Below are 17,759 nucleotides of genomic sequence, written 5' to 3' on the forward strand. Positions count from 1 at the left end.
CTCACAATAGCACTAGAGGTCTTGTATATGCAAGATGTGATTTCCATTGATACAGTTTAAAGACTGTCCTGTTTTTATTCATTCTGGTGAACGCTGTAGGGTTGTTTTTTTGTTTCTTGTTTTAAAAAAGATTTTTTTCTTTCAATCTAAGTCTAAGACTTGATTGAATTCTGACTCAATGCAAATCAACTTTGTTCCAACTCCTCAACTTCAAATTACAATGAACTTGTGCGCCCTTCCTTCTCTGTTAACCTACAGGTTATTGGATATGTAACTTTAATACATATATGTACGTCTACCACAATGTTAAACTAGCAATTTATCTAAATCTAAATATCTTGCAATCGTCTTTTGTAATAACTTTTCATTCTGGGTTACACATAAAAGTTAGCACTGCCGGGTTACAAAAGTACTTTGATGTTAAAAAGATCAGCATCCTGTCATCTTACTTATATATTGGCAGGTGTAAGACTTATTCATTTTGCAAGTCATCATCGTCACAGTTTCGCACCAACACCGAACCCACTCCACAGCATCTGGGGAGCAGACTCTTGGGTCATGGTCAGTGCAGCTGAGCGCATCCTGGCATTCTCTAAGGATGTCTGCTCTGGGCACCCACATGTACACAAGCTACTCTCAACCAGCCCCCACTTTTTCATGCTTCCAGTTGTTCTCACAAGTTTTGCCTGTGCTCTGTTCAGTGTTACCAATTCATTCCTGGGGAGCTCAGTTCCGTAGGACAGTTCTTCTCTCAGATCTCCAACAGCTTCATTTGCATGATTGTTCCACTCTCTCAACGTGGAACGCCTGTATACAGCTGCATGGTCAGGGTTGATGCTTTCTTCCATCGTGAAGCTCTTTCTCGACTTCAGTCTACTTGTCATTGGGCTGTGCCTTGGGTGCCTTGGGTCCATTTTCTATTCATATTTCTGGGCTTTGGAATCAGTGGCTCTTTGAATGTATGGAGGTGCAATGCCAGCCAGCCGATGGAGGACTGGAACTGCAGTCGGTTTCAAGTTACTCTAATGATCCGGCAGGTGTTATTTTGACATGGCAGGATCTTACTCAGACTGGTGAGACCTATTCGGCTGATGAATAGCAGAGGGCTACTATGGTTGTCCTGACTGTTTTCGGATCTGCTCCCCATGGCGTGTAAGTTTTTGCCTCTTTTCTTAGGAAGTTGTTTCTTGTGGCCACCTTTGCTTTTGTTTTCTTTGTGTTCTGAGAAAAGGACATTGTGCGGTCTACGGTAACACCGAAGTACATGGGAAATGTGTTTTTATCCAATATGTTCCCATTCCAGATGTTCAGTTTCCTGTTTTCTTTAGGCTTGGCGGTTCTTTAAATGGAAAGCACACACTTGAGTTTTTCCTGGGTTGGCAAGTGAGTTCTTTAAATGTGGCCTCAGAGAGTGGCTCCAGGACATCCGTTAGTCTCTCCTCAATGGTCTTGAAATCAGAGGCCTGGGACACAAGACACAGATCATATAGAAACCCCCTGATGTTCTCAAAATGAGGTTGGTCGTTGGTATAAACGTTGAAAAGGATATGTGCAAGTACCGATCCTTGAGGGAGTCCGTTCTTTTGTGATCTGCTTTTCTTCCCATCCATTTCCACAAAAAAGTGACGGTTTGACATAAGGAATTTTATTATTGCAACTATTTTTGTGTTACGAGTTACCCTTGCAACCTTTAGGAGCAGTTTCCTATGATTTACTGTGTCATAGGCAGCTGCCAGGTCCACGAACACAGTTCATATAATTTGTTTGTTCTCGTAGAGATGACTGATCCTACCTCAATGGCGATAGGTCTGTATACTGATTTTGGAATGGGATTGCCGACAGTTTTTGACATATCTGGAAGACACAAATGCAAGGTCTGGGTTGTAGCCTGTTCTCCAGCAAGCGCTTGGAAGGGATGCTTCATGCGTCATAGAAGAGTGTCAGATTATATTGGTCAGCCCATTCCTCAACAGTATCTCCATCTTTGTTGTTCTCATTGTATCCCCATTTGGTGCTGTGGCAGTTAAAGTCACCTATCACAATCATTGGTTTCTCACTAATGGTGGATGTAACTGGCCACTTGAATGGCGTTGGTGGAGGTTTGTTGACAGTAATATCACATTGAAGTGTCTGCTTTCAATTCTGAGAATTTCCACCTCACTTACTGTCATGTCCTGGTTGTATGTCACTATTGTTTTGTCTTTGACTTTGACGTAGTTAACGCTACCGTGAATGTTGCTTTCATGTTGTTTGACTAAATGCATGCCAGGGATGTTTAGTGCCACGGTCTTGTGCGTCTCTTGTAGTTGTAGACAGTACAGAGTTGCGTCGCTGGATTACTACAACACACACAACACCAAACATTTTGCAAGTATCTTTAACACTTTTTTAAATCATTAATAAACGGTGATACTGACAACAACAATAATAATTGTTATTGTTATTATTATTATATTATTATTATTATTATTATTATTATTATTATAGTAGTAGTAGTAGTAGTAGTAGTAGTAGTAGTAGTAGTAGTAGAGGTCTTGTAGTAGAAATAGTAATAGTATCCGTTGGACCAAGTACATAAATATGAATATTTATACAGCGCATTTCTACAGATAGCCGTGAGCAATGCGCTTCAAAATGTTTCATATTTATCCCCCCACTTCAACAAGCCGTGTGGAACCATATTTCTTTGTCATACAGCCTGTTAGGCGACCCTTGTGTACTTAAACTGTCACTACACTAACCGCCATTTCTGTAGCCAGATACTCATTCAATCGAGTGGGGTAATGTGTGTATAATTTTTCACGATTAGTCACCCATCCTATTACTGATCACACTTAGCATTGGCATTGCTCGACTTTTGTGACAAGACGAAAACCGTACCGCTAAGCCATACGGTCCATTAGTTCTAGATAGTATAAAAGTCTATAGTTTTGTGGTATCAGTGGTTATAATACAGTAGTGGTAGTGCAGTTATAGTTATAGTGTAGAAGTAGTAGTTGTCTTCTGTCAAAAGGGTCATCTGAGCGAAGAGATAGGAGATAGATTCGAATTTACTCTCTTCATTACATTGACCGTATGCTTTGACTTTGATCATTTGATACGCTGTAAAAAAAAAAGTATGGTCCGCCTTAACCAAAGACAAGCAACCATCTTCGTTTCCCTGGACATAGATATGGTTTTGTTTACGGGAGGAGGGGGAACCATGATTATGGTTTTCCTATAAAATAAAAGAAGGGGTATTTTGGCGATAAAAAAATATGATCGTGGCCTCCCTAGCTATCTCAGACTCGGAGTAAACAGCTTGAATTTATTCGCGCCAACTTCAGTTTGCTGCCTTAGCAACATGTAAACAAAAAGTTGGTTGGATGCGCATGACATTACTAAAGGTCAATTGCAGCATAGTTCGGGTCATTTATAAAAAAAATCTGGGTCACGTTTGATGTCAAATATCCGGTCACGTGATGTTGTTTATTTTATTGCACCAACTTTACTCTTCTATAGGCTTCCTAAGTCGTGACGTAATCCTGCGCAGCAACGCATGGCAACAAACCGGCTGGCTCTAAACAGTCGAGAAAAATGGCTGACACGAACTCTATTTCCATCACCGCCCTTATGAAATACTTCTCCAATGAGCATAAAAGTGTCTCGCGAGGTGAAAATCATCATCAGTCAGGTCCTGTTTTGACTTTCACTTACTCAGATGGCTTGATGTTCGGCAAAGTTCAAGCCAGCATGAAGAATAAAGAGTATTCTGTGAAGGTAAGTCATTTCGTCTTCTCATTCTCACTCTCAAAATCTCACATCTCCGTAAAACTACTGTTGGACAATAATCAGTTTACTTTGAGTTTAGGCAGATTTAGTATATCCAATGGAAAGATTTAACTGTTTACGTTCGATTTTAGTTAGGGAGAGAGAGAGGGAGTCATTGAATTATTGTGTTTTTATCTTATGGACCACGGACTTTGAGTCTTTGAGGTCTTAGTCTTGCTTCGCTAATTTTCGTTGCTATTGACTATAGTCTACTACATACTATTTAGTATCGTGTTGTAACCTTTATTATAATACTCATATGAGCATCATAATCACCAATCACGCTAGACATTTTATCATACTTCATGTGGGGCAGCGTGGATCAGCGGTACGGTTTTTGCTTCGTACCGAAAGGTACCGAGTTCGTTCACCCGCCGCTGCGCTGTGTGGCCTTGAGCAAGTCACCTCGCCCTAGCTCAATTTGCGGCGCTGCACCGTGGTTATTCCAGTCTTCCCTGGGAATAGACCCTAGAGATAAATTTCCTCTATGGGATGAATAAAGGATTTATTTAGACCAGTGTTAGTCACTGTAAACTAAACTTCCTATTGGGTTAAGGTGTAATGTAAATGTTGCTGCTTGAAACTCGAAGAAATCAATAACATTGTGAAATTGAATGTGAACTTCAATTTAATATACGAAAACAGATAAAATGGACGTTTCGGGTTTCCCCCTTATCAACAAAGCAAGATGAATGAAAGAATCACTTAATTTGTTTTTTTAATTGAGTTTTTATACAGCGTAATATCCACTAAATGTGCTCAAAGTGCTTTACAAGGGGTCCCTGGCCAACAGCAACATTTAACATGTAAGACGGGACATGATGCCTGTTGGGCGATATTACAATTTTTTCGGACAGAGACAACGCCAGGTACTCATTTGACACCTGAGTACGGTGAGAGATTGTGAGTAAAGAGCCTTCTCCAAGGACTCAACTATGTGCCGAGCGAGGCCCAAACCCAGGACCTTCTGATCTGAAAGCGAGTGTCATACCACAAGACCACAACAGACGTTTTATTAGTTTGTTTGTTTTTTGCCTATTGAGCATGGTCGCAGCTCTAAATTTGAATCTTTTATTCTTTTACTTCCACAGATCTATCTTGATGATGCCTTGGGTTGATTCAGTCCAAAACTAATTTGTGTGGTTTTATTTAACAATGTTAATGACATTGAACATACATTGATACAACAATGCCATAATTTGTCATGTTTATCATGTAAAATCATGTATGGACCTACAAAACCATTATTTTGAATGGTGATTTGATGATGATGAACAAAATATGTGTGTTGTACAAAATAAATGGCAAAGCTAACAAAATGCAATCTCCTTAATAAGAGGAGACTGGGGATTGACAAGTGCTGCAACAAATTGAAAAATAATATCAGATGTTTCTCTTAACATGGTTGGAATATATGAGAGGATGTTAACATTTGTCAGTCTTTCATTAGCCCTCTCAACATGAATTCTACATGAAGCAATTTCTTTTGTTAATAAAATCTCATTTTCAGTAAATTTATTATGTAAAAAGGGAGGGATATTTACAGTTACTCCTTGAGGTAAAATATCTTGAATCAGGATGGGGTTTTACCTTTATCTGCTAAAATTAATTCTCCAGGGCTTAAAATTAAAAGTTTTAGTAATCCACAATTTTGTACAATGACCTTATCCGAGACAGACCCTGGATCATGTTTAGAAATAAAATTTATCACACCATTTGGACTTAGACCAACAAGAGCTTTAACAGAATTCATGGACCTATAAGAAGAATAAGTTAACCGTTGTTTATCCATTTCTTTAGGAATAGCAATTTGGTCATCTGTACAATCAATGATCATTCTGCAATTTGGAAATCTTAAAAATGATGATGGAGCTGATAGTTTATTTTTATGTCTAGAAGGGCATGTAACCTTCATAACATTTTCAAAGAGAAGCGTATGGCTTATGTAAAACATGAATAAAAGTTTGTATAATATTTGTTATAGTACTTTCACTAACGCTAAACAATTGTGAAATATGAAGGTTAGCGTAGTTCTGTCTAAGTTTCATAAGTGTAATAATGAAAATTTGGTCTTTTAATGCAACTGTCTCTTCCTGAACTTCCCATCTACTATAATAAATAATGTTACCTCTAAAGCACTCAACATATTGAACAATAATATTAAATATTTTAAAAGAATGTACACCTGTCTCCATTCGAAGAACTTTTTCTGTAAGGCTTGAAACAGTGTAAGTGCGTTGAATCTAACTTAGTTGGGTTTTTTAAAGCTAGCTATTTCCTTATTTTTGTCTGTAATTTTTTGTTCTTGAATTAAATTTGTTGTTCTATTTAAAATATCCTCACTTGTTCTACAATCTGTTTTTTTTTAAAAGATGGAATCCTGTGATGATGGTGACGAGAGTTGAGATGATGATGAGGGAGAAGATAATGAGGATGATGATGAGGAGGAAAATAATGATGATAAGGAATCTGGTTTTTTTAAAGGTGGGACTTTGTGATGATGATGAAGAGAGTTGAGCTGATGATGATGATGATGATGATGATGATGATGATGATGATGATGGTGATGATGATGATGGTGGTGGTGGTGGTGGTGGTGGTGGTGGTGGTGGTGGTTGTAGTGGTGGTGGTGGTGGTGGTGGACTTCTTGATGTTGGTGCCAATTGAGATGGGGTGGGAATTCCTTGTGTCACTTTTCTTTTCTTTCTTTCTGGCTCTGATGGAAACAATTTATTTTTATTTCTGTCAAACAATTCAGGGAGGTTGGCTTTGTCACCATCTCTGAAGTGACAAGAACACACTCTTGATGATGATGTTGGATCTTTTGTCCTTTCACCTGAAATGAAAAGATTAAAAAAAAAACAATAATTCTGTTGGGCATATTGGGTATATTATTTAATTTGATAAGTACTTTGTTTTAGACTATCTTGTTTGACACCAGCTCAATGCATGATAAATCAAAGGTGTGCAAGAGACTAGGTTACTGGTGGGTCTCTCGCCTGTCTTTTATGAAATCGCACATTCAGCAAAATGTCGCACTTCCTCATTACTTCTTTTGATGATTTTGACTAGGTATATATAAAAATAAGAATTCTTAAATTTACACAGTAAAAGTTGATCTTGGGGTTGAGTGTGGCAAGACTTGCGTTTTCTCTTTATTTCAGTCAGTACTGTACTGGACAGTGCGGTGATGGAAACTTTGGAGTGTCAACAATCGGGCACAGGTAAAGGAGAGAGGTCCCTGCCGCCATCTTGCTTTGTTCACACAGAGTTGCCACCTCGGCTGTCGGGGAGGGGAGGCATGGCAGAGAATCAGAGAAACTTTCAAAAAAAAAAGAGGAAAGTTTGTGTGTGTGTGTGTGTGAGAGAGAGAGATCTGCGTGAGGGGGGGGGGGGGGGGGGGGGGGGGGAGAGGTTGCGTTATTTTATTTATTTATTTTCATTTTGCCATAAAGGTATCGAGTTTAAAGTAAGATTTTAACAAATATTTTATTCTCTTTCTTCTTGTTCTCCTTTTAAAAAAATTATCACTTATCAGTAGAACTTAACTCTCATTCAGTTTATCAGCCTTAACATCAAAACGATTGAGATATCATTTTTGCTTCAACTTCAATAAAAACCTAGTTTGGAATGTATTTTTATTTATAATTTCGTGCAATTGTACACTTTAATCATAAAATATAGGTCTACGTAAGCTAGAACTTGACCTAGATCTGGACTACGAACTCTATCAAATGTTCGACGAGGCGTGCGTGCTTACCTGACTAAAGTGGTCCACTTTTTCTTCAATTTTTTGTCTGCCTGTCCATTTGGAAATCTGTAAAACTTGCAGGAGTGACTCTCTGACTGGTGTAGACAATCTGGTACAAAATACTGGACCATATTTAAGATAAAAATTGTTTTTTGAGCGATTTTCCAATTATTCCTTGCCTGGACCAAGCACGGATTTTTTTTGTTTAGAGCCAGCCGATTCGTTGCTAGGCGGACGTGACGTCAGACTGTGGAATCCTATTACGTGGTAGTATCGAGGGAGATTTTAAAATGACGTCATCACTTTTTGTTGTGGATATGCTAGAATTGGGTAGAACTATACTCGCAATAAACGAGGAGCTTACTGAAGACCTCCCCCTTTTTATGTTTAAATGACAATTGTCAACTGGAATGGGAGCTTCAGTGTAATTAATTAAATCAGATGTTGTGAGCGTTTCGGGTTTGTCCTTTGTAAATAAAATTTGTCTCCTTTGATTAAATCAAACATTCCATTTCATTTCTCTATTGATATTCGAGCTTCATTCAACATTACATTTATTGTACTACAGTCGACTCCGCTTAATCGCACACCCTCGGGAGTTCGGCTTAGTGTGTCGATTAAGGGGAGAAGCTAATAATAATAATAATATCTAAGCCCCAGCTTTCATGTGCAATTCATGTAGGACCTTCCATTCTGGGTTTTCTTCAGGTTTGGGATCGTCATATTCAATTCATAGTATAGCCTCATTAGAATGTTTGTTTCTTAATTTTAATTTATCTAATTATTGGTTTTTGTTTTGTTTTGTTTTCGGTTTTTTTTTCTCTTTTCTTTTTCATGTTTTACCGACAACAAAATGTGACATTGTCGCCCTGTAACGGTGGCCATCGTGGTTCTAAAGATAGAAAAACGGTACCTTTTATTCTTCATGCTGGCCAGAACTTTTCATGTCTTGTGATCAGAATGTATAAAAGTCAAAACATGATCATATTTATGTTTTTCTCCTCTGGATTCACTTTTATGCTCGTCGGAGAAATAAATCATAAGGGCGTCCGCCATTGTTCCGATAGTTTAGAGACCGTTACTAAGTGACCATGCGTCATTACGAGGGAAGTGACGTCACGACTGTTGAAGCGTATTGTCTTCAGTTTACTGTGATCGTGACTCAGTGACTGATTTCGTGGGCTTGACAGGACGTTCAATTCTGGGTGTGGTTCCTGACCACCCATAGTGGGCAGGGAGGTACTTGCTGTGTCTTCTATCCCCCTATATCTGTTTTCCAACTTGCTTTCTGTCTTTGTCTTGGAATGAGATTATTTGGTTTTGTCCTGGCCCTGGCAAGATACCCTGTCTGAGAGGGAAACAGTCAAATGTCTAGTTATTGTTTTGGGAGATATTTTTTTCCTTGTAAATCATCTCTCTGTTATGTATTATTATATTTGTTGTTTTAAATGTATAGTGTAAACATTTGAGTGTATTCCTCTCAGTAGGGATCTGTGCTTGTGTCTGGATGAGACTTTTAGGTGATCTCAAACTATGTACATCGATGGTATGCTCTTGGAATCTACACCAATTCCCTATTTGTACGATTCCCCTTCGTTTTCTTGGGTGCTTTACTTGTAATTCTAGAACTTTTTACTATCCCATATTCTCCCTTTTTACTGGCGCTGGAATTACGATATGACCTAAATGTGTTCCAACCTTTAAAACAAAAACAAAAAACAAAAAACAGACGTTCAATTCAGAATATAATCGTTGAAATCGAAAGCAGACTGTGTGTTGTTATTATTAGTGATAGCAACGAGTATTATATCATTGGTGATACTGTGTAGACGTGTGTAATTCGCACGATGATGTAAACAAGACTGACACAAATTGATCTAACACACAATTAATTAATTGGGCTCCATCAATCACTCCCATAGTGGGCAGGGAGGTACTTACTGTGTCTTCTACCCACCTATCTGTTTCCAACATGCTTTCTAACTTTGTCTTTGAATGAGATTACTTGGTTTTGTCCAGGCCCTGGCTGGGAGGGAAACGGTCAAATGTTTGGTTAGAGTTTTGAGAGATGATATTTCTTTCCTTGTAAATCATCTCTCTGTTATGCACTGCATTGTGTTTCTTTATATTATGTATGATTTGTAAAACATTCGAGTGTATTCCTTTTGGCGGGGACCTGTGCTTGTGTCTGGATGAGACGTTTAGTGATCTCAAACTAAGTACTTTGATAGTGCGCTTTTTTAATCTACACCTGTTTCTTATTTGAACCAATTCCCATTTGTCTTCCTTTTCCTGGATGCTGTATTGTAATTCTAGACCTTTTTACTATCCCATTTTATTCCTTTTTACTGGCGCTGATATGACCTTAATGTGTTTCAAGCGCCGTAAAACCCTTAAAAAGAAAACAAAAAACATCCATCAATCAACGCAGACAGATTCTCCTCTTCATCTAGTGTGTCAGAGTGTTCTTCACTCCATCTAAATAAACTCTTAACTTCGGTAGGTGGTAAGAACTGCTGTCGAAATAAAGTTCTCCGAGCATCCCATCAAAATGAAAACGAACTTTGCATTGGGCACATCGAAACGTGCACTTCTTTGCAGGTCTGATAACCCAAATTGTTATTATAATGAACTGAGATAGACATAGGTTGACATACAAAATTACTATATTGAGCTCCTGAACTGGACTGACTAAAAATTAGAGTAGAAGTGAGAACAGGAAGTAGGCATTCTGGCGCCAGGAAGTAGATAACCATAATAACAGGAAGAAGAAGAAGTGATTCAATACAGAAAAGGTAAAGTGAATATTCTAATATGATATACAATACTTTTCTACTACATTACAGTTATGGACTCATTGTTGTAATGGAAATAGTCTCTCAAACCAACACCAAACTATTCTCCATGACAACAATTAGTTTTAAAACGAAGCAAGCGCATAAGGGAGCGTTCACATATTACGTCATCAGCTAGGGGGGGGAGGGGGGGGGGGTCTACCAAATGTTGACATGTGTTGACATGGGGGAGGGGGGGGGGGTCAGACCCAAGATGATGTCATCAAAACATAGGCAAATTAAGCCTATTTCAAAGTTTGTTCCTTTCAAAACAACTAAAGATAAATTGCTATGATGAGTATTGCCCATCTCTCAAGAAACAAGATGGGAAAGGGGTATCACTTCTCAAAAGGCGAACTTGCCCTAAATGTTCATTGTATCACTCCTCGATCACAGCAATGAAAGACCATTCACGAAAATGCGGCATACAAGAAGAACAGCAAATGGGAGAAAGTGATGACGATGAAGATGAAATTGATGATACTATTTATAGTACATTGCCAGAGGTCCAAGGCAGAAACATTTTTGAATCAATTAATTTTATGTTTGGAAATTGAAACAGAAATTCATTCCACTAAAAGACTAATATGCTATAAAATAATTTGCCTCCTATACTATTTTAAATTACACTTTCTGAAATTTTTTTAATAGCACCTGCACCAAGTAGCCTAATTTAAATAATGTTTGTTAGATTTTATCTTTGCAAATTTAAATTTTATGTCCCCATTGTATCGTAAAACATAAATTATCAACAGTTTCTGAAATTAATAAAATGTCTGAATGTGTTTTATCAAACGTTGATAGTCAATGTTTATGGTTTGAAAAATGAATAATAAATATTGTGAAATTAAAGTTATCTTTTAGTTTTTATTAAATTAGATGACGTCATCATCAGTTGGGGGAGGGGGGGGGGTCAGGTCAATGATGACAAGTGATGACTTGGGGGAGGGGAGGGGTCTAAAAAGGGCAAATTTTTGATGACGTAATATGTGAACGCTCCCTAATTAATTGTGCTCGGTTATCTCACCTGCAAATATGTGACCCCTCGCCTCAAAACGGTATTAAGTCGATATGATTAAGATGCTGAAAATGGAATTTGTAGCCAGAAATATCATGCTTATGTTGAGTTCATATGCTTTATAGAGGAGAAGGAATATCATATTTTACCATGCTAAATACCAACGTTTAAATTTTTGACCAGTTTAACTATAATTTGACTTTTTAGAATCTGGTCCATCCCGACTTAATACCGTTTTGAGACGAAGGGTCACATATGATCTCGTCGAGCGCATCAAATGAATGTTGTAATTAAAAAATATAAAATAATAATCAGATGTGTTGTTTATTTTTTTTTTTATTGAGATAATCAATCATTGTAAAATGGTCAATGTTAACATTTCATCGAATTGAGTAGACCTGAGAAACAAAGTTTACGTTAGCAAGAAAAATCGTTAAAAACTAAAAAAACACAACAAAAAAGCAATAACAAATCAAGTCGACAAAAGCAAAAAAAAAACAAAAAAAAACAAAAGCAAAATTTAATTTTAAAACCCGCCCGCACCAAATTGAAAAACAAAACAAAACAAAAAGCGAAAAGAAAAAACCCAAAACAATTTCTCCATTTCTTTTTTTTTCCACGGTAACCAAGAAAAAAAAAAGGAACAAAAAGTTAACTGATAAAATTTTAAAGAGCATGCAAATAAAAACACCACAATCAACGTCTTCTTATTTGAAGGCCTGATAACAGAATTGAAATAAAATCATGTATGGGCTTGATTAAACACTTTTCGTAATGGACTCATTTTCACATTGGTTTGAGAGTATTTCCATTACAACAATGAGCCCATAAAACGCCCATAAAACAATTTGGATTATCAGACCTGCAAATGCATATAGGCTACGTTGATCACAATACAAATTTCAACATAAAGAGAAATACATGAGGCTGAGAACGTTCCTTCTATTTTGATAAACAATTGGAATATCAAATATTACTGAAGTAAAATGTAGGCATAATTGATCTTTTTTTTTTTTTTTTTTTTTTGATTTTTTTTTTTTGTTTTGTTTATTGAACAGCGAAATAACAACAAAAAGGTTTAAGAATTTAAACAAACAAAAGCAACAAAAAAAATCCCGAAAACCCAAAAGCTTACACTGGAAAGGTTTTCAAAAACTAAAACAAACGAATAAATTAAATACTTGAAAAAAGAACCCCGACCCATTCCACTCTCAATAAAATAAATAAAGCCTGATTATCATAACCTGATAATTTTGGTATTTTAAGCCAAAAATCACAACTTGGATAAAGCAGAATATAATTTGACATTTTACGTTATTACAAATTTACATTGAATTGTCACAACAGCGATTTGAATGAATGGCACGTTGCCAGTTGTCAATGAGTTATATCGACAAATATCAATTAGATACATAAAGACCTGAAAGATTGTGTGTGAAACAGTGCCAGACAAAGCAAGAGAGAAAAAAATACAAGAAAAAAAAAAAAAAAAAAAACATCTCCCAAAAAATCAGTCTTCATCAGGAAGTCTGAGGTTCGATCCCCAGTCGAAGATGACTGAGTTTTTTAATGTTTTTTTCTTTTCTGGTATTGTTTCATACACAATTTTTCAGATTTTTATATATTACACCAAGTGCCTGCACCCTAATTTGTCGATATAAATTCTATATTTGGTTATAACGATAACTACTAAACAAGTTACGATAAGCCATGTAGATTTATGTATAAAATAAACATTACTATGTTTAAAATGCAGGCCTGGGACACAGGCCGAATAAGGGACATCTGATTAAGCTGCCAAAAACTATATAATTATAATTCAACTGCTCCCCTCCCAGGCAAGGACTCCGGCCAGGGCTAGAACAAATCAAAGCAATCCCATTTCAAGACAAAGACAGAAAGCAACTCGGAAAACAGATAAAGGGCGATAGAAGACAGAGACAGTGACCTCCTGCCCAACACGGGAGGTCAAAAGACCTCACTCCACTCAGTATTTACTTTATATAACTACAAAATATGCAGAAAACCCTATATCAAATAAAAACTTAATTTCCTATTTTAAAAAAATAATTAAAAATTGAGCTTTATATAGCGCAATATCCACTTAATGTGCTCAAAGCACTTTACAAGGGGTCCCTGGTCAACAGCAACATTTAACATGTAGGACGGGATATGCCGCCTGTTAGGCGATATTACACTTTTTCGGACAAAGACAACGCTGTTAACGGCCAGGTACTCATTTTACACCTGAGTACGGTGAGAGAAAGTGAGTAAAGAGTCTTTTCCAAGGACTCAACTATGCGCCGAGCACGAGGCTCGAACTCAGGACCTTCCGATCCGAAAGCGAGTGTCATACTATTCTTGATCCCATACGCCTTCTATCAGTTTTTTTTTTTTTTAAAGGCATCGTTAGTGTGCTGGACTAGAATTGCTATCCAACTGGCAGTGCGGACAATGTGTATTACAGACCAGAGAGAGAGGAGAGAGAGAGAGAGAGAGAGAGAGAGAGAGAGAGAAAGAGAGAGAGAGAGAGAGAGAGAGAGAGAGAGACTACTCTCTGTTCTTTGATGTGTACTGTCCAATAGGGTTCAACAGTCGTGACGTCACTCCCCTCGTAATGACGCATATTAACTGGTTCTAAACTATCGGAACAATGGTGGACCCATTATCTCCATCACCGCCCGTATAAAATACTTCTCCGACGAGCAAAAAAGTGTATCCAGAGGAGAAAAACATTATAAATATGAACGTGTTTTGACTTTTATACATTCTGATCACAAAGCGATGTGAAAAAGTTCTAGCCAGCGTGAAGAATAAAAAACACCGATTGTCTTTGTTTAGAACCATGCTGCTGGTTGCTAGGCGGACGTGACATCAGACTATTGAATCCTATTACTTGTAGTACATTCTTGATTTATTCTTCTTGGTCCCTGTTGTCTTATGGATACAACAGTACTCTACTGTATCAAGTAGAAGGTGAGGGGGGGGGGGGGGGGGGGGGGGGGGTGCACTTTGGCCAAACTTCAATAGAAGAGGGGCGGAGGGGTGGGAGCGGTCGAAATAGAAAGGGGAGGAGGGGGCCAATCCATTGAAAGGGGGTGGAGGGGGGAGGGTGCGAATTTTGGGCAATATCTAGATGTGATGTATAAAATTAAATGATTTTCTTTCAATCAATTAAATACACAGCGAAGTAGTAGGTTCTACATTGTTAGGGGCTTTTTGTTTGCGTGTGTGTGTGTTTCCCGTTTGGTGAAAAATAAATTCTGAAACAAATAGACGGCGGGGTGGGTGGGGGGGGGAGGGTGTGTGTGTCTATTTGATACAGAGTAGTACTCTGGGCCATTTTCATTATCCGCCTAAGATAAATATAACTAATTAATCAAAGTGAAATGGCTACACCTTGTTTTAAACCATCCATATTATAATAAGACATGTCGTATATTAATATATTATTATTATTCTACACACAATGGCACAATATTAAAATAGTATAGTGACTGCATTTTCTAGATAGTTTGTGACAATAATAATATAAATTGATGGGTTATGTACGATGGATTGCAGGTCTGATGCCCAGGTGTAATAATTACGGGCTTGATTTTAACGTTGTTATAGTCCTTCAGAGCCATTAGGCCCATTGGAGCAGGAGGTTATTTATCCCGGTTTCTACAGCATGAAATGGGCAATAGAAATTGCTTGTTAACCTTTGGATAGGACGCTTGTCTATCGTAAAGAAGTACTTTCCACCAGACCTCATAGATCTAGCTGCCCAATCAGTGCCGGGTGGACAGTCAGTCAAAGAGACGATGGAAAAATGTGACCCACCTTTTCAAACCGGTATTATGTCGGGATCCACTCGGTGAGGGAAATTGAATTTATAGCCACCAATATCAAACTTGGGTTTAATTTCTCTATGTCATGCTGGAGTATAAATACTATTTTTTGCTTTACAAAAGCTTCTAAGGTCCAATTTCTCATCATTCTATCTCTAAATTCACTTTCTGGGGTCTGAATCATCCCGACATAATACTGTTTTGAGACGGAGGGTCACAAATATGAGTGAGTTGCACAATATCACAATATACAACATTCAATCCATTTTTACAACATTATGACGATGAGTTTATAATATGCAATGTTTTTTGATAGCATGCACATATGCACAAACATAAACACACACATCATTTCCCCCCCCCCCACACACACACACACACATTGTAAATCCAATTTCTTTACTTTTCTTTCAACTAAACACACACTCACATCTTCAATTTACAACAGACATATCAACAAATCCGTCGCCAAAAAAAAACCCAAAAAACATCTGGCTTGTAGACCGGTTTCAAGATCTTTCCGTTACGTGTGGATTGTCTTTATAATATCATTTCACGAGAAACACTGATGACTCAATGCAGGAAGTACTTGTGTCGACTTTTAGCCAGTTTGGAAATAAATATGTGCCTAATATTAATCTTACCACTTTTAAAGATAATAAAAAATCCCCCCCCCCCCCTTCAAAAAAAGAAAAAGAAAGAAAAAAGAATTGAGCATTTATTTAGCACAATATCCACTAAATGTGCCCAAAGTGCTTTACACACGTGATCACTAACCAACAGCAGTACTCAACATAAAGAACGGTACATGATGCCTATGAAGGCGATATTAATATTACAATTAAAATTTTTCAGACAGAGACAATGTTGTTATCTGCCAGGTACTGATTTTATACCTGAGTATGCTGACAGAATGTGAGTAAAGAGCCTTTCCCACGGACTAAAGTATGCGCCACTCAGATCAGGACTCAAACCCTGGACCTTCCAGTCCAAAGGCGAGTGTCAAACCGCTAGACCACCTAGCCGCATAGTGGAAGAGATATCTAAGTTGTGTTGCTGAGGCATTTGTGCGGTTATGTGGTCTTGTGGTATGACACTCGCTTTCTGATCGGAAGGTCCTGGGTTCGAGCCTCGCTGGACGCATAGTTGAGTCCTTGGAAAAGGCTCTTTACTCATATTTTCTCACCGTACTCAGGTGTAAAATGAGTACCTGGCCGTTAACAGCGTTGTCTTTGTCCGAAAAATGGTATTATCGCCTTACAAGCGGCATGTCCCGTCCTACATGTTAAATGTTGCTGTTGAACAGGGACCCCTTGTAAAGCGCTTTGAGCACATTTAGTGGATATTGCGCTGTATAAAAAGCTAAATTAAAATCGAATTAATTACTATGAGAAATCATTGTGTAATACAGGGTTGCTAATTCAGGAGGCAAAAATTTACTCAACTTTTATGTGTGGCTATGTGGTCTTGTGGTATGACACTCGCTTTCGGATGGGAAGGTCTTGGGTTCGAGCCTCGCTCAGCGCATAATTGAGTCCTTGAAAAGGACTCTTTACTCACATTCTCTCACCATACTCAGATGTAAAATGAGTACCTGGCCATTAACAGCGTTGTGTCTGTCGGAAAAAAAAAATTGTGTTATCACCTAACACGTGTCATGTCTCGTTTTTTATGTTACGTGTTGCGTTGGTCAGGGACCCTTTGTAAAGCGCTGTGAGCACGTTTAGTCAATACTGCACTATATAAAAGCTCAACTTTATACTGAGGGTTTATAACACACTGCATTCCGTAAATATACAGAAAATTGGTAACCTTGACAATAAAGCAAGAAAGGAAGTGTGAATCTTAAATGGTCACTCTCTAAAGCTTTGAGTTTTGAGTTTTTATATAGCGCAATATCCACTAAATGTGCTCAAAGCGCTTTTCAAGGGGTCCCTGGCCAACAGCAACATTTAACATTTAGGAGGGGACATGACGCCTTTTAGGCGATGTTACAATTTTTTTGGACGGAGACAACGCTGTTAACGGCCAGGTACTCATTTTACACATGAGTACGGTGAGAGAATGCGAGTAAAGAGCCTTCTCCAAGGACTCAACTATGCGCCGAGCAAGGCTCGAAACCGGGCCCTTAAGATCCGAAAGCGAGTGTCATACCACTAGACCACATAGCCTTCAAAAGTGGACATAAGTACTTCTTACACTTCCATTGATTCATCGGATATTATTTCAATTGATTTACATTGAGCTTGAGTCATGTCAAAAAGTAAACATGAGTCGAAGTGATACTCAGCTGCCGGAAGCTGTGGACTCGGAAAAATAAAGAACAACAAAAAATGAATGTAGCAGCTCAGAAAAAGAACAAAATACCAAACATGGAACAACTGGCTCAAAACCCTTCTTCAGGCAATAACAAACCAATAAAAACAAAAACACATCACTTAAAATCCAGACAGACTGCAGAATGGAATTTGCCACGCCTTGAGCAGCGATGTGGTCTAGTGGTATGACACTTT

General features: G+C 38.0%; 1 long non-coding RNA gene across 2 annotated transcripts; it reads left to right on the top strand.

Moving 5' to 3' along the window:
- Positions 1 to 3,556: 3,556 nt before the first annotated feature.
- LOC144957951 (uncharacterized) lies at positions 3,557 to 7,098 on the top strand. 2 transcript variants are annotated; one of them, XR_013642269.1, is made up of 2 exons: positions 3,557 to 3,759; positions 6,975 to 7,098. It is a non-coding gene; the product is annotated as an uncharacterized LOC144957951 (long non-coding RNA). The 2 variants fall into 2 exon arrangements; XR_013642268.1 differs by lacking the exon at positions 6,975 to 7,098 and adding an exon at positions 4,902 to 6,148.
- Positions 7,099 to 17,759: the final 10,661 nt, after the last annotated feature.

Source organism: Berghia stephanieae, chromosome 12 (genome assembly GCF_034508935.2).
Source record: "Berghia stephanieae isolate SIO BIC M18660-M18661 chromosome 12, UCSD_Bste_1.3, whole genome shotgun sequence".
NCBI lineage: Eukaryota > Metazoa > Mollusca > Gastropoda > Nudibranchia > Aeolidiidae > Berghia > Berghia stephanieae.